General features: G+C 45.1%; 2 pseudogenes; one reads left to right on the forward strand and one right to left on the reverse strand.

The window, feature by feature from the left end:
• Positions 1–538: 538 nt before the first annotated feature.
• Positions 539–2,274, reverse strand: LOC116534101 (annotated as a pseudogene).
• Positions 2,261–3,887, forward strand: LOC116534116 (annotated as a pseudogene).
• Positions 3,888–17,504: the final 13,617 nt, after the last annotated feature.

Consider the following 17,504-nt stretch of genomic DNA (forward strand, 5'->3'; position numbering starts at 1 on the left):
TTTCTCATAGAAAAGGGGGAGGAGCCAGAGGGAAGAGGAGTCCCTGGGGTGGGGGGAGGCACCCCTAGCCTGGTGAGACATCCCCTCCCGTTAAATAGCTGCCCCAAATGGGGCAAGTCTGGGGCTATAGCAATTAAAAACTCCCACACCCCATTTTATCAAAACCAAAGAGGAAAAAAAATTTCCCTTTTCCCCCAAAACCCAAATATATATATATTTTTTTCTTAAAAAAACAAAACTTTGAAGGCATCAAGCGTTAAAGTGAATCTAGAACAAGGGAATGTGAAATTCCCTCATTCCTTCCCCCTTCCTGTGGGGTTCACTGGTGCATCCCCAGCAGAGGGACGGGCCCCAAGGGGATGGCAGAGGGGAAGGATCAAAGGGAGAAAAGGGCGGGGCCTCCCTAGCCAATCAGCAGCCAGTGTGGGTGTGGGCAGGGCCGCGAGGGAAGCCACGCCCCCTTGGAGGTTTCCAAGTGGGATGAGGAGTGGGAACAATGCATTGCTGTGTAGTCTTCAGCCAATTCCAAATCAAGTAGAGGCCCGGAAAGCAGGGTGACAGGTGGGGTGTGCGGAAAGGAGAAGCGGGTCTACTGGGTCCCTGTAGTCAGGGAGAACCACGCTTCCTCAGCTCCTGGACAAAGGCTTCAATGATTTCCTCTTTCACTTTCTACAATTCCTTCTTCACCTCTTCCAGAAGCTCCTGTTTCACCCTCTCTAGGTCTGAGTCATCGCTGGAGCTGGGCGTGCAGGGGTGGGTCTCAGAAGTGGTCACCGAAGAAGACGACTTCATCCTTGGCAAGGTTGTGCTGTTCTTTTCCCAGGGTCTCCGCACAGATTCACTCTGGGCCGGGACTCTGGCCTCTGGCTCCTCATTGGCAGATTCATCCTTGGGGTTTTTCTCACCAACCTGTGTGGCTTTCCTTCTCCAGGCCAGCACTGCGTTCATCTCTTCCATAAGCCCCCCCACCTCCGCTTCGATCACTCTCAGTTTTGGGGGCCACGGCCCCCCCCTGAGGATTCCTCCTCTTTGCTGACTTTCCTGAGTTTGGCTCCAGCAATAGCTGCGGCCAGGCCTGGGGCCCTGTGCTGCCAGGAGAGGGGATGCAGGGGGTGGTTCTCCCCCGGCTCCGTGTGCTGCAGCTGGGACTCCCGAGGGGGGCAAACCTGGGGGTGGGGGAGGACCTGGAGGAGGGGAAGGTCCTGGTGGTGGGGGTGGACCCCCAGCAGAGGGAGTAGGTGGGCCTCCTGCATTGGAGACACGGTGCTCTAGGTGCCCCCGAAGGGCCAGGCTGCTGCCTTTTCTGCTGCTCCACCTCCTCCAGGGAGGGACCATTGGGGACCTATCAGGCAGGAGGTGCTGGGGGTGGAGGGGGCCCACCTCCTTCCAATGCCTCCAGGGCACTGGCCATGCCCACGGCAAACTGGGCGGCATCCTCCTTGCTGCTGAAGTTGAGGCCCCAGACCTGCGGGCATCGCGCCACTGATGGAAATTGGCGGTGGCTTGATTATACTTGACGCCCCGGACGATGGCACAGTTGATGACCACCTGCTGGTTGGGCTGCATCTTCTGGCCCACCAAGCGGAAGGAATTGGCCGTGGGGTTGTGGTAGATCTGGAGGCGGCCGAAGGCCTGGGGACCCATGCCAGCACGGACCCATTGATTGTTGCAGTCATCATAAACCATCACAGTGGCCGGGCTGGAACAGATGACCGACTCATGGCTGCTAGGCGGGCGGGCGGTGCGCCCACGGGCTGGCTGCTCCCAGGGCGCCCCTGGCCGGAGGTTCAGGGGTTCAGGTCTGGCTCCGGGCTCGGCTCAAGCTCCCACCAAGCTCCCCCAGAGTCCCGCCCCATAAAGTTCGGCTTCCTGGGCAGAATGTGGACCGGGCCTGGACGGGTCTCGGGGCACCACTTCCCTCAGGCGGTCTGATGAGAAGTCTCTGCGGCAGAAAGGGGGTGCGGCGTCCCCTCCCCAGCGCGGTCCCCGTGCCTGAGGCGGCTGCACTGTTACTCTTACTACTGTACTTCCTTACATTTCGTTCCAAATGCCAGGAAAAAAATTTGAAAGAGAGGAAAAGGCCGCGGGGGCGCTGCCAAGCGGCAGCTTGAGGGCGGAGGGCTGGGGGAGGGTAACGGAGCGGGCGCCGCCGCCTTGTTGGGTCTGAAGGGCTGCTGCAGGCGCCCACAGAGCGGGCGTGCGTGCTGGGCCCTAGGCAGCAGCCTGGGGTCTGCCTCTCTGCGAGCGGCCCCTGGGCGGCTGTGGCAGCGCCATGAGCGCGGGCACCCCTTACATAGGCAGCAAGATCAGCCTCATCTCCAAGGTGGAGATCCGCTATGAGGGCATCCTCCACACCGACACCGGAAACTCCACCGTAGCCCTCGCCAAAATTCGATCCTTTGGTACAGAAGACAGACCAACAGATTGTCCAATACCACCTCGAGATGAAGTCTTTGAATACGTTAGATTCCGTGGGAGTGACCTTAAAGACCTCACTGTTTGTGAGCCACCAAAACCGCAATGTTCTTTGCCTCGAGACCCAGCTATCGTTCAGTCCTTACTAGGCTCATCGACTTCTTCATTCCAGTCCATGGGTTCCTATGGGTCTTTCGCCAGGATCCACACATACAGTCAGTTCAGTCCAAGTTCCTTAGCTGGGCAGCAGTTTGGTGCTGTTGTTGCTGGAAGCTCTCCGACATCCTTTGGAACAGAAACATCAAACAGCGGTACCTTACCCCAAAGTAGTGTGGTTGGTTCTGCCTTTACACAGGATACAAGATCCCTAAAAACACAGTTATCTCAAGGTCGTTCAAGCCCTCAGTTAGACCCTTTCAGAAAAAGCCCAACCATGGAACAAGCAGTGCAGACCGCCTCGGCCCACTTACCTGCTCTAGCACCTGCTGGGAGGAGTCCTGTATCAACCAGGCCTTTGCCATCTACCAGCCAAAAAGCAATAGAGATCAGGAGCACTGGAGAGCTGAAGTACATAAAGTTTCAAGGCCAGAAAATGAGCAACTCAAATGATAACAAGAAACAAGTAGCTCCAGATGCTCCTTCAGCTCCAAGAAGAGGGCGTAGGGGGTCATCGGGGTGGCAGCGGAAGATTTGGTATTCGTGGAGATGGGCCAATGAAATTTGAGAAAGACTTTGACTTTGAAAGTGCAAATGCACAATTCAACAAGGAAGAGATTGACAGAGAGTTTCATAATAAGCTTAAATTAAAAGAAGACAAACTTGAGAAACAGGAGAAGCCTGTAAATGGTGAAGATAAAGGAGACTCAGGAGTTGGTACTCAAAACAGTGAAGGAAATGCTGATGAAGAAGATCCACTTGGACCTAATTGCTATTGACAAAACTAAATACTTCTTTGATAATATTTCTTGTGATGACAATAGAGAATGGAGACCAACCTGGGCTGAAGAAAGAAGATTAAATGCTGAAACATTTGGAATCCCACTTCGTCCAAACCGTGGTTGTGGAGGATACAGAGGCAGAGGAGGTCTTGGTTTCCATGGTGGCAGAGGGCGTGGTGGTGGTGGCAGAGGTGGTACCTTCACTGCCCCTGGAGGATTTCGTGGTGGATTCAGAAGAGGTCGTGGGGGCGGGGAGTTTGCAGATTTTGAATATAGGAAAGACATCAAAGTTGCTGCATAGTCTACAAACAAATCTCTGAAAATAGGTGAATTTCTAGCTCTTCATGGTCCTGAAAATTGATTTCAGTGTTTGCGAAGAATGAAGAAGTGAATTCGCTGTATATTTGTCACCAGCACTGGGTTTTAGTTTTTTGTTTGTTTTTCCGATTTATTTCAAAGATAAAATGCAGTTACTTTTGGGGGTGGAAGGCTTATCTTACAACATGAACGTTAAATATATTTGGAACAGCCAAAGCTTAAGTAATTTCTTATGCATAGTTAAACTAAAGCAGTACTTCAGTGGAACTTACAAGTATTTTTTCATCACCGAAAGATTTTTTTTATCACTAAATTGTATTTGGCAATTGCAAGTTGTCTGCAGATAGGGCTGTGATACTGTGTTTTGAGCCACAGAAGGTTGTGTATGTGTGTGTGTGTGTATATGTGTGCCTGTGTGTGTCTTTTTCCTCCTTTCTTTTGGGGAATCCTGTAATATGAGGCACTTATTTTGTCAGTTAATTAGGGTGCTGGATGGAAGAGAATTTTGTCAGTCAACTATGTACACACAGTAAATACTGTTTTGTAGGCAAAGGTAAGTTTTTTATATAGTTGTAAAATTCCATTATATTCCATTGCCAAGTAAACATTAAGAACTTTGTATAGCTGTATAAAAACAACTAATTTTTTAATTTTTTAAAGAATAAACCTTTTAAAGTCAGCCAAAAAAAAAAAAAAAAAAAAAAAGAAAGAGAGGGAAAGCAAATGTGGTAAAATGTTAACAATTAGAAGTTCTGAGTGTAGGGTATATAGAAATTATTTGCACTATTGCAACTCTTTTTCTTTTTTCTTTTTTTTTTTTTTTGAGGCGGAGTTTCACTCATGTTACCCAGGCTGGAGTGCAATGGCGCGATCTCGGCTCACCGCAACCTCTGCCTCCTGGGTTCAGGCAATTCTCGGGCCTCAGCCTCCTGAGTAGCTGGGATTACAGGCACGCGCCACCATGCCCAGCTAATTTTTTGTAGTTTTAGTAGAGACGGGGTTTCACCATGTTGACCAGGATGGTCTCGATCTCTTGACCTCGTGATCCACCCGCCTCGGCCTCCCAAAGTACTGGGATTACAGGCTTGAGCCACCGCGCCCGGCCTCTTTTTTTGTTTTTTTTTTAAGAGACCAGAGTCTCACTATGTTGTGTAAGCTGATCTCATACTCCTGTGATGAAGCAATGCTCCCACCAGAGTCACCAAAGTAGCTGGGACTTTAGGCACACACAATTGCACTGGGGGCAGCTTTTCTTAAAGACAGAAATTATGTTTAAATGAAATGCTTTTTAGGGGGAGAGAATAGCTGTCTTACCTGCTTCATATAATTTTGGGGAAGATCAAATACAATCTTGAGAGTGAAAGAGCTTTAACTGTACGTTTCCCTGCAGATATAGAGCTTAATTATTACTACTGAAAAGAGCTTTATAGAATCGAGGGCTCTAATGTATGTAAAACAATGACTTTTACTGCATTTTGTAGCTTCTACAAAGAATAAATCTAGCTCTGTATCCTTTAACTCAATTATTAGTCCTTTAAGAGAAGGATTACCCCTTGGTTTCATTGCTTTAGGAGGGTCAGTGATCAATAGTGACTTTATTACCTCATTTATTGCAGAAATCTATAGCCCAAAATATTATCTCTTGTTTTATATTTACTGCCTGAGTCTAAATGTCCTCCAGGTTCCTTCCCAACACTGGAATTTCATGATTTAATGGAATTAACACAGAAAAGCCATTGGTAGGAGGGCTCATGCATTTTTGTTTTGTTTTGTTTTTCTTTGAGATGGAATCCCTTTGTCGTCTAGGCTAGAATGCAGTGGTGTGATCTCGGCTCACTGCAACCTACACCTCCTGTCCACTGAGACAGGAGAATCAGGTTCAAGAGATTCTCCTGTCTCAGCCTCCTGAGCAGCCAGGACTATGGGTGTATGTCAGCCTAATTTTTGTATTTTTTTAGTAAAGATGGGTTTTCACTATGTTGGCCGGGCTGGTCTTGAACTCCTGACCTCAGGTGATCCGCCTGTCTTGTCCTCCCACAGTGCTGGGATTACAGATGTGAGCCACCATGCCCAGACAGGACATCATCTCTTTAAAAAAAGAAAAGAGAAATGGCTGGGCATGGTGGCTCACGCCTGTAATCCCAGCACTGTGGGAGGCCGAGGCAGGTGGATCACCTGAGGTCGGGTGTTCGAGACCAGCCTGGTCAACATGGTGAAACCTCTCCTCTACTAAAAATACAAGAAGTAGCAGGGCATGATGGCGCATGCCTGTAATCCCAGTTACTCAGGAGGCTGAGGCAGGAGAATTTCTTGAACTCAGGAGGCAGAGGTTGCAGTCAGCTGAGATCATGCCATTGCATTTCAGCCTGGGCCAAGGAGCAAGACTCTGTCTCAAATAAAAAAAGGAACACCTATTTATTTATTTATTTTTTTACTGGTCAAAAATGTTTGAATATCTGCAATTTCTTATGGGTGAAACTATAATTGAGCTAACTTATTGCATAGGCAAGGAATTTCTTATTTATCCTGGAACTGATATATATATATGTGGTGCTGGACCTGCCAGGCTGCTTGCTTCCCTTCTTCTTGCGTGAGGGCAGTTTGGTCCTTTCACAACTCCTTAACACCTGTACACCAGAAAGTGGGGAAAGATCTACAGCCTAGCTTTCTACAGTAGTGCTGGTAAAACACTGGGTGGTCACTGTCAGTTTCATTGTCATTGGGAAGTGTCTGTAGGCTTTCATTGTTCATGAAACATCAATTCTCTTTGCTGCCAAATAAAATTAGGATTTGACTGTATGCAATTGCTCTCAAGACAACAAAGGGAATCAGAGAAACGAATTTGCCTATCAATGGCAGAAAGAAAAATTTAGGTACTTTTATATTGTTTAAGTTCTGAAAGAAATCTAGAAGAATGTGGGCACTATGCCTGGTATTTCATTCTTTTTTGTTGACAAATTCCTTATCTACGTAAGACTTTCACTGTGCAGCTTTCAACTTTAACTGATAAGTTAAGTCCAACTTATCAATATTTTCTTTTGTAGTTGTGCTTTTTATGTCGATTTTTGAAATCTTTGGCTAACTCAATGTCACGAAAATTTCCTCTCATGTTTTCGTCAAGAAATCTTACAGTATTAGCTCTTACATTTGGGTCTATGTTCTTTTTTAAGGTAGTTTTTGTATATAGTGCAAAGTAAATGTCGACATTCTTTTTTAAAAATATGAATATTTAGGCCAGTCATGGTGGCTCAGGCCTGTAATCCCAGCACTTTGGGAGGCTGAGGCAGCAGATCACCCGAGGTTAGGAGTTCAAGACCAGCCTGGCCAACATGGCAAAACCGTGTCTCTACTAGAAGTGCAAAAACTAGTCAGGCATGGTGGCAGGCACCTGTAATCCCATAATCCCAGCTACTCAGGAGGCTAAGGTAGGAGAATCACTTGAAGCTGGGAGGCGGAGGTTGCAGTGAGCTGAGATTGTACCACTGCACTCCAGCCTGGGCAACAAGAGCAAGACTCTGTCTTTAAAAAAAATGTTTTTTATACACACACACACACACACACACACACACACACACGTATATTTGAATATTTAGTGGTTTTAGCACCACTTATTAATCTTATCAAATAATATTATCATTTTCTCATGAAATTGCTTTGGAATTTTTGTCCAAAAAAATTGACCAAATACATGAGAAGTATATTTCTAGACTTTTTATTCTGCTGTATTGATCTATATGCTTATGTTTACACCAATACCACGCTGTCTTCATTACTGTAGCTTTATAGTAAATCCTGAAATAGGTAGCTTGCATTTTCAGCTTTTTTTTTCAAAATTGTTTTGACTTTCCATATACATTTTAAGATAAGCCTGTCAATTTCTATAGGAAATCTTGCTGGAACTTCTCTTTGGATTACGTTGAATCTACAGATCAATTTGAAGGAAAATTGACATTTGGGGTTTTGTTTCGTTTTGTTTTGTTTTTGTTGAGACAGGATCTCACTGTAGTGTCCAGGCTGGAATGCAGTGGCTCGATCTCGGTTCGCTGCAATCTCTACCTCCCAGGCTCAAGCCATCTTCCTGCCTTAGCCTCCTGAGTAGCTGGGACTACAGGTGTACAACATCGTATGCAGCTAATTTTGCATTTTTTGTGGACACAGGATCTCACTGTGTTGCCCAGACTGGTCTCAAACTCCTGAACTCAAGTGATCCATCTGCCTTAGACTCTCAAAGTGTTGGGATTGCCGGCGTGAGCCACCATGCCCAGTGGACATCTTAATATTGAGTCTTCTGGTCCATAAACATGGTGTCTTTCTCCATATATTTAGGTCTCTCATTTCTCTCAGCATTGTAGTTTGTTAAATTTTTCCCCAAGTATTCCATAATTTTTATGCTATTGCAAATGGTATTTTTATTTTAGTTAACAATCATTTGTTACTAGTAGCTACATATGTAACTGATTTTTTTTGTTCTTGCTAAACTTACTTATGAGTAGCTTTTTTGTAGTTTTATTAAGCTTTTCTACATAGACAATTATGCCACTTGTGAGTAAAAACTGTTTTACATCTTCTTTCCCAATCTATATGTGCCTTTCCCTCCTGCTTTTTTTTTTTTTTTTTTTAGACAGAGTCCTGCTTTGTTGCCCAGGCTGGAGTGCAGTGGTGAGATCTCTGTGCACAACAACCTCCTCCCCCCAGGTTCAACCGATTCTCATGCCTCAGGATCCCGAGTAGCTGGAACTACAGGCATGTGCCACCACTCCCAGCTAATTTTTGTATTTTTAGTAAAGACGGGGTTTTGCCTTGTTGGCCAGGCTGGTCTCGACCTCCTGACCTCAAATGATCCACCCACCTTGGCCTCCTAAAGTGCTTTGGATTACAGGCGTGAACCACTGCGCTCCCTTCCTGCTTTTTTTTTAACCTTGTTGAACCAGCTAGGATCTATTCAACTAGACTGTTGAATAGATGTGTTGAGAGCAGACAACCTTAAAATGTTCCCAGTCTTAAGAGAGAAAGCACACCAGGTGCAGTGGCTCATGCCTGTAATCCCAGCATTTTGGGAAGCCTAGGAGGGTGGATCACCTGAGGTCAGGAGTTCACGACCAGTCTGGCCAATATGGTGAAACTCCGTCTCTACTAAAAATACAAAAATTAGCTGGGCTTGGTGGTACGTGCCTGTAGTCCCAGCTCCTTGGGAGGCTGATGCAGGAATCACTTGAAACCAGGAGGCAGAAGTTGCAGTGAGCCGAGATCGCACCACTGCACTCCAGCCTGGCGACAGACCGAGACTTCATCTCAAAAAATAAAATAAAATAAAAGAAGGAAAGGAAAGGAGATTGCTCACTGCAACCTCCGCCTCTCGGGTTCAAGCGATTTTCATGCCTCCACCTTCCAAGTAGCTGAGATTATAGATGCCCGGCTAATTTTTGTATTTTTAGTAGAGATGGTGTTTCACCATGTTGGTCAGGCTGGTCTCCAACTCCTGACCTCAAGTGATCCAGCCGCCTCAGCCTCCCAAAGCACTGGGATTACAGGCATGAGCCAAAACACCTGGCCTCTGTCTGTTAGTAAGATGAGTTACATCGGCCAATTTTCCAATGCTAAATCAATCTTGCAGTGTCGAATTAATTGGTCATGATAGATTTTATGCTACTAGATTTGGTTTGCTAAATTTTGCTTGGGCTTTTTTGCATATATATTCATGAGATATACTGATCCATAGGTTTTTTTTTTTTTTTCTTGTACTTGTCTGGTTTTGGCATCAGATTAATGCTTGTCTCTAAAATTAACTAGGAAGGACTGGGAGTGGTGGCTCCCTCCTGTAATCCCAACACTTTGGGAAACTGAGGTGGGCAGATCACCTGCGGTCAGGAGTTTGAGACCAGCCTGACCAACATGGTGAAACCCATCTCTACTAAAAATACAAAATTGGCCAGGTGTGGGTGGTGGCTCAGGCTTGTAATCCCAGCTACTCGGGAGGCTGAGACAGGAGAATCACTTGAACCCAGGAGGCAGAGGTTGCAGTGAGCAGAGACCATGTCATTGCACTCCAGCCTGGGCAAGAAGATATGAAAAAAACAAACAAACAAACAAAAAAAAAAACAACTACCTGGAAAGTATTCCATCCTCTTTAATTTTCTGAAAATGTTTATCAATAGTAAGGTCATCTGAAATGCCCTTTTTGCAAAGGTTTTGTTTTGCTTTTCCCAGACGAATTCTTGCTCTGTTGCCCAGGCTGGTGTGCAGTGGTGAGATCTCACTGCAACCTCTGCCTCCCAGGTTCAAGCGATTCTCCTGCTTCAGCCTCTCGAGTAGCTGGGATTACAGGCAAATGCCACCACATCTGGCTAATTTTTGTATTCTTAGTAGAGACAGGTTTTCACCACGTTGGCCAGGCTGGTCTTGAACTCTTGACCGCGTGATCTACCCGCCTCAGCCTCCCAAAATGCTGGGATTACAGGCTTGAGCCACCATGCTGGCCCTTATTGCAAAGGTTTTCAACTACAAATTTAATTTATTTTAGAGATATATGACTATTATTAATAGCTTTATCTTTTTCTTCTTTTTTTTTTTTTAGTTGGAGTCTTGCTCTGTCACCCAGGCTGGAGTACAGTGGCATGATCTTGGCTCACTGCAACATCCACCTCCCAGGTCCAAGCAATTCTCCTGCCTCAGCCTCCCTAGTAGCTGGGGCTTTAGGCACAAACCACCAGGCCTACCTAATTTTTGTATTTTTAGTAGAGACAGGATTTCGGCCTGTTGGTCAGGCTGGTCTCAAACTCCTGCCTCAGCCTCCCAAAATGCTGGGATTACAAGCATGAGTCACTGTGCCCGTTCACTCAGGGTGGAGTGCAATGGTGCAATCTCGGCTCACTGTAACCTCTGTCTCCTAGGTTCAAGCAATTCTCCTACGTCAGCCTCCCAACTAGCTGAGATTACAGGCACCCACCACCACGCCCAGTTAATTTTTAGTATTCTTAGTCACGATGGCGATTTGCCATGTTGGCCAGGCTGGTCTCACTCCTGACCTCAGGTGATCCACCTGCCTTGGCCTACCGAAGTGTCGGGATTACAGGCTTGAGCTACCATATACAGCCATCTTTTTGTTTTTTAGAGATAGAGTCTCACTTGGTTGCCCAGGTTGGAATGCAGTGGTGCAATCATGGCTCACCGCAGCCTTGATCTCCCAGGCTCAAGCAATTTTCCCACCTCAGCCTCCTGAGTCGCTGGGACTACAGGCATGCACCACCGTGCCTGGCTAATTTTTCAAAAAATTTTTGTAGTGACAGGGTCTTGCTATGTTACTCAGGCTGGTCTTGAACTCCTGACCTCAAGTGATCTACCTGCCTCAGCCTTCCAAAGTGCTGGGATCACAGGCGTGAGCCAATGTGCCTGGCCAAGTCTGCCTTTTTCAGATTCCACATATTAGTGAGATCATGCAGTATGTGTCTTTCTGTGCATGCCATATATCACTTTGCATAATAACCTCCAGGTGTATCCATATTCTCACAAATGACAAAATTTCCTTCTGTCTAAAGGTTGAATAATATTTCATTGTAAGCCGGGCACAGTGAGTCACGCCTGTAATCCCAGTACTTTAGGAGGTGGATCACCTGAGGTCAGGAGTTCAAGACCAGCCTGACCAATATGGTGAAACCACATCTTTAAAAAAATAATAAAATAAAATAAAATAAAAATATTTCATTATGTATATACACCACAGTCTCTTTATTCATTTCTCCACTGATGGACATTGGGTGGATTCTACTTCCTGGCTATTGTCACTAATGCTGCAATGAACATGGGAGTGCAGATATCTGTCTGATACACTTTAAAATGTTTTGCATATATGCCAGGATTGAGATTTTTAGATCATAAGGTAGTTCTATTTCTAGTTTTTTCAATTTTTAAGGAACTTCCATACTATTTTCCATAATGGCTGAACTAATTTGTTAACAGCCATTCTAACAAGTGTGAAGTGATATCTCATGCGGTTTTAATTTGTATTTCCCTAACAGTGGTGTTGAGGTTTTTTTTTGTTTTGTTTTGTTTTGTTTTTTTGCGATGGAATTTCTCTCTTTTTGCCCAGGCTGGAGTGCAATGGCATGATCCCAGCTCACTGCAACCTCCACCTCCCAGATTCAAGCGATTCTCCTGCCTCAGCCTCCCAAGTAGCTGGGAATACAGATGCCTGCCACCACGCCTGGCTAATTTTGTATTTTTAGTAGAGACGGAGTTTCTCCATGTTGGTCAGACTGGTCTTGCACTCCTGACCTCAGGTGATCCACCCACCTCTGCCTCCCAGAGTGCTGGGATTACAGGCATGAGTCACGGTGACCGGCCAATATTAAGCATTTTTTTTGTTTGTTTTGTTTTTTTAAGATGGAGTCTCACTCTGTCACCTAGGGTGGAGTGCAGTGGTAAAATCTTGGCTCATTGCAATCTCAGCCCCCCGGGTTCAAGCGATTCTCCTTCCTCAGCCTCCTGAGTAGCTGGGATTACAGGCGCCTGCCATGGTGCCCGGCTAATTTTTGTTATCTTCAGTAGAGATGGCGTTTCACCGTGTTGGCCAGGCTGGTCTTGAACTCTGGACCTTGTGATCCACCTGCCTTGGCCTCCCAACGTGTTGGGATTGCAGGCATGAGCCACCTCAGCCAGCCAATATTAAGCATTTTTATGAACATGTTGATCATTTGTATATCATCTTTTGATAAATTTTTTTTTTTTTTTTTTTTAGAGTTAGAGCCTCAAGCTGCCAAGCTGTTGCCCAGACTGTACTGCAGTGCTGCAATCATGGCTCACTGTAACCTCTAACTCCTGGTGAGACCTCAGCTTCACTGTAACCTCTAACTCCTGGTGAGACCTCAGCTTCTCAGGTAGCTGAGACTACAAGCATTTGTCACCACACCTGGCCAATAGAGTCAGGGTCTTCCTATGTTGCCCAGGCTGGTCACAACTCCTGGCCTCAAGCAATTCTCCTGTTTCAGCCTCCCAAACCACTGGGATTACAAGTGTAAACCGGTGTGCCTGGTGCCCTTTGCCCCCTTTTTAGTCGTATTATCTGATTTTGCTGTGATTTGTTTTTTTTTTTTTTTTTCACATAATTTGAGTAGAATAGTAGCCCCTTATTGGATATGGTTTGCAAATATTTGCTCTCACTCTGTTAATTATTTTCTTTGTTGTGTCATTTTATTTCTGATTTTGGTAATCTGTGTCCTCTCTTTTTTTCACTAGTCCAGCTAGATGTTTATTAATTTACCTATCTTTTCAAAGAATCAGCTCTGGTTTTATTAATTACTATGATTGTTTTTCCATCTGTTTATTTCATTGATTTTCACTGCTATCTTCATCATTTCCTTTCTTCTGCTCACTTTAGGTTTACTTTACTTTTCTTTACTATTTTTTTTTTTTTTTTTTTTTTTTTTAGAGACAAAGTCTAACTTTGTTACCCAGGCTGGAGTGCAGTGGTGTGGTCTTGGCTTACAGCAAACTCTGCCTCCTGTGTTCAAACGATTCCCCTGCCTCAGCCTCCTGAGTAGCTGGGACTACAGATGCGTGCCACCACACCCCGCTAATGTTTTGTGTTTTTAGTAGAGATGAGGTTTCACTGTGTTAGCCAGAATGGTCTTGATCCCCTGACCTTGTGATCCGCCTACCTCAGCCTCCCCAACTGCTGGGATTACAGGCGTGAGCCACTGTGCCCGGCCTCTTTTTGTTTCTTATAATGGAAGCTAAATCTATGATTTTGAACCTTATTTGTTTTCAATAAAAGCATTTAAACTATTAAACTATAAATTTTCCTCTAAGAACTCCTTTAGCTGAATCTTACAAATTCTAAAACATAATTTTTGGGGTAAATGCATTTTAAAGTTACCTAACTGCATGTTATTGAATATAATATATTGTTTTCTTTTGTTTTTGTTTTTTTTACTAAAAGTGTTTTTTTCTAAAAGACAGCACCTCACTCTGTTGCCCAGGCTATGGTGCAGTGGCACGATCATAGTTCACTATAACCTCAAATGCCGGGGCTCAAGTGATCCTCCTGCCTCAGTCTCCCAAGTAGCTAGAACTACAGGGGCTCCATGCCAGGTAAGTAAAAAAACATTTTTTTTAGTAGAGCCAGGGTCTTGCTGTGTTGCCCAGGCTGTTCTTGAACTCCTAGCCTCAAGCAATTCTCTTACCTCGACCTCCCAAAGTGCTGGGACTGCAGGTGCATGACACTATGATTGGCTAATTAAAAAAAATTTAGAGGCCAGGAGCAGTGGCTCACGCATATAATCCCAGCACTTTGAGAGGCCGAGGCGGGGGGATCACGAGGTCAAGAGATCAAGACCATCCTGGTCAACATGGTGAAACACCGTCTCTACTAAAAATCCAAAAATTAGCTGAGCATGGTGGTGCACACCTGTAGTCCCAACTACTCAGGAGGCTGAGGCAGGAGAATCGCTTGAACCCAGGAGGCGGAGGTTGCAGTGAGCCGAGATCGCGCCATGGCACTGTAGCCTGGGAAACAAGAGTGAAACTCCATCTCAAAAAAAAAAAAAATTTTGGAGAGGTGTTCTTACTATACTTTTCAGGCTTGTCTTGAACTCCAGGGTTCAAGCCATCCTCCTGCCTCAGCCTCCTGAGTAGCTGGGACCACAGGTGCTCACCACCATGCTCGGCTCTAAAAATGACATTTAAAAAATAGTTCCTGCCGGGCGCGGTGGCTCACGCCTGTAATCCCAGCACTTTGGGAGGCCGAGGCGGGTGGATCACGAGGTCAAGAGATCGAGACCATCCTGGTCAACATGGTGAAACCCCGTCTCTACTAAAAATACAAAAAATTAGCTGGGCATGGTGGCGTGTGCCTGTAATCCCAGCTACTCAGGAGGCTGAGGCAGGAGAATTGCCTGAACCCAGGAGGCGGAGGTTGCGGTGAGCTGAGATCGTGCCATTGCACTCCAGCCTGGGTAACATGAGTGAAACTCCGTCTCAAAAAAAAAAAAAATAAATAAAAATAAATAAATAAATAAATAAAAATAAAAAATAGTTCCTGCTGTTCTTTATTGTGGGTTGAACTCTGTTCCTCAAAAAGTCAGGTAGAAGTTATAACCTCCAGTACTTGTGAATATGACCTTAATTAGACATAGGGTCGGGCTGGATGAGGTGGTTCACACCTGTAATCCCAGCACTTTGGGAAGCCAAGGTGGGAGGATCACGAGGTCAGGAGTTTGAGACCAGCCTGGCCAACAAGGTGAAATCCCACCTCTTCTAAACATACAAAAAATTAGCCAGGCGTGGTGGTGCACGCTTGTAGTCTCAGCTACTTAGGTGGCTAAGGGAGACAGGAAGCTAAGGCTGGAGTGCAAACTCCAGCCTAGGCGACAGAGCGAGATTCCGTCTCAAAAAAAAAAAAAAAAGAAAGAAAAAGAAATAGGGTCTTTGTAGATGTAATCAAAGAGTATGAGGTCATATTCAATTCAGGATAGACCTTCTTCAGTATAGTTGCTGTTATAAGAAAATAGGCCGGGTTCAGTGGCTCACACCTGTAATCCCAGCACTTTGGGAGGCCAGGGCGGGCAGATCACCAGAGGTCAGGAGTTTGAGACCACCGTGGCCTACATGGCGAATCCCCATCTCTACTAAAAGTACACAAAAAAAATTAGCTGGCAGTGGTGGCAGGTGCCTGTAATCCCAGCTACTTGAGAGACTGAGGCAGGTGGATCGCTTGAACCCAGGAGGTGGAGGTTGCAGTAAACCAAGATTGCTTGGACTATGGCCTGGGCGACAAGAGTGAAACTCCATCTCAAAAAAAAAGAAAAAAGGAAAAGAAAATAGAGATGGCTAGAGGCAGTGGGTCATGTCTATAATCCCAGCACTTTGGGAGGTCGAGGCAGCGGATCACTTGAAGCCAGCAATTTGAGACCTATCATGTAATTGCTGTTATAAGAAAACAAGCCAGGTGCTGTCTCTTAGAAAAAACGTTTTCTACTACAATGTTTAGCAGAGTGTCTATATAGTGAGCTATGATTATGCCACTGCACCACAGCCCGGGCAACACAGTGAGGTGCTGTCTCTTAGAAAAAAACGTTTTCTACTAAAATGTTTAGTAGAGTGTCTCTACCAAAAGCCCTGGCCAACATGGTGAAACCTGTTCTCTACTAAAAATACAAAACTTAGCTAGGCGTGATGGTGCATGTATGTAATCCCAGCTACTTGGGAGGCTGAGGCAGGAAAATTGCTTGAACCCAGGAGGCAAGGGTTGCAGTGAGCCAAGATCACGCCATTATACTCCAGCCTGGGCAACAAGGTGAGACTCAGTCTCAAAAAAATAAAAATAAGAATAAGAAAACAGAGACAAAGACAGAGAAGGAAAACAGCCATGTGAAGACAGAGGCAGGGACTGCAGTCATTATGCCAGAAGCCAAAGAACATGAGGCTACCGGAAACTGGAAGAGGCGAGGAAGTATCCTTTCCTGCTGTGGAGGGCAAGCTGTCATTACTTCATCAAATAAAGTGTCTGTCTATGATCTAGTGATTCCAATCCTGTGTACAAAAAGATCTCATACAATTTACGAAGAGATACACATGAACATATTCACTCTAGTATTATTTACTACTGAACATAGCCATGCCACATTCTTTAATCTTGGACTTAGAGCCTTAAGAACTTTCTGATGTTTTAAGCCACACTTTCTGATGTTTTGTGGTAATTTGTTACTGTGGCTCTAGGAAACAAATACAATGTTATTTCTAATCCATTGTGTCTGCCTGCTACGGAATTTCCCATGATGTATATCCACCATATTTCACTCATCTGCCTTCCCCACTCTGGACATTATAATACTACAGCGAACATATTCCTGTATGTTCCTTAATAAATTGTGTGAGAACTTTTTGTACATACAACAGTGGAATTATTGGGTGACAGACATCTATTTTATTTGCCTAAGTAATGCCAGCTTGCTCTCCATAGCCCTGGCATGAGGGTTCCTGCATCTCCATATCCCTGCCAGTTCTTGACATCATGCTGACTTATAACTTTTTGCAGTGTAATGAGTGTGAAGTGTTAGTTTTTAAATTACATTTCTGATTGCTAATGATTTTAAGCACTTCCTGTGCATGCTCAGTTTTTGGGTTTGTATTTTTAAATTGGCTGTTCATATCATTCACCCATTTCTGGATGTGGTCATTGCCTTTTTCTTGTTGATTTGCAGGTATTCTTTGAGATTCTATGTATTAATCCCTTGTCAGATTTTGACTTTGTAAATATTTTCTCTTACTCTGTTAGCTGCTTATTAACTTTGTCCATAGTGTCATTTCCTAAACAAAAATCCTTAAATTTTATGTAATAACAGGCCAGGCGCAGTGACTCATGCCTATAATCCGAGCACTTTGGGAGGCCAAGGCGGGTGGATCATTTGAGGTCAGGAGTTTGAGACCAGCCTGGTCAACATGGCGAAACCCTGTCTCTACAAAAAATACAAAAATTAGCAGGGTGTGGTGACACACGCCTGTAATTCCAGCTACTTGGGAGGCTGAGAGAGGCACGAGAATCGCTTGAACTCGCAAAGTGAAGGTTGCAGTGAGCCAAGATCATGCTCTGTCAGCCTGGCTGACAGAGCGAGACTTCATCCCCCGACCAAAAAATTATGTAATAATAGTCATATAGCGGCCGGGCGCGGTGGCTCAAGCCTGTAATCCCAGCACTTTGGGAGGCCGAGGCGGGTGGATCACGAGGTCAAGAGATCGAGACCATCCTGGTCAATATGGTGAAACCCCGTCTCTACTAAAAAAATACAAAAAATTAGCTGGGATTACAGGCACGTGCCACCATGCCCAGCTAATTTTTTG

This window comes from Sapajus apella, unplaced genomic scaffold, assembly GCF_009761245.1.
Source record: "Sapajus apella isolate SASKATOON/1434 unplaced genomic scaffold, GSC_monkey_1.0 scaffold86, whole genome shotgun sequence".
In the NCBI taxonomy this organism is placed as follows: Eukaryota; Metazoa; Chordata; class Mammalia; order Primates; family Cebidae; genus Sapajus; species Sapajus apella.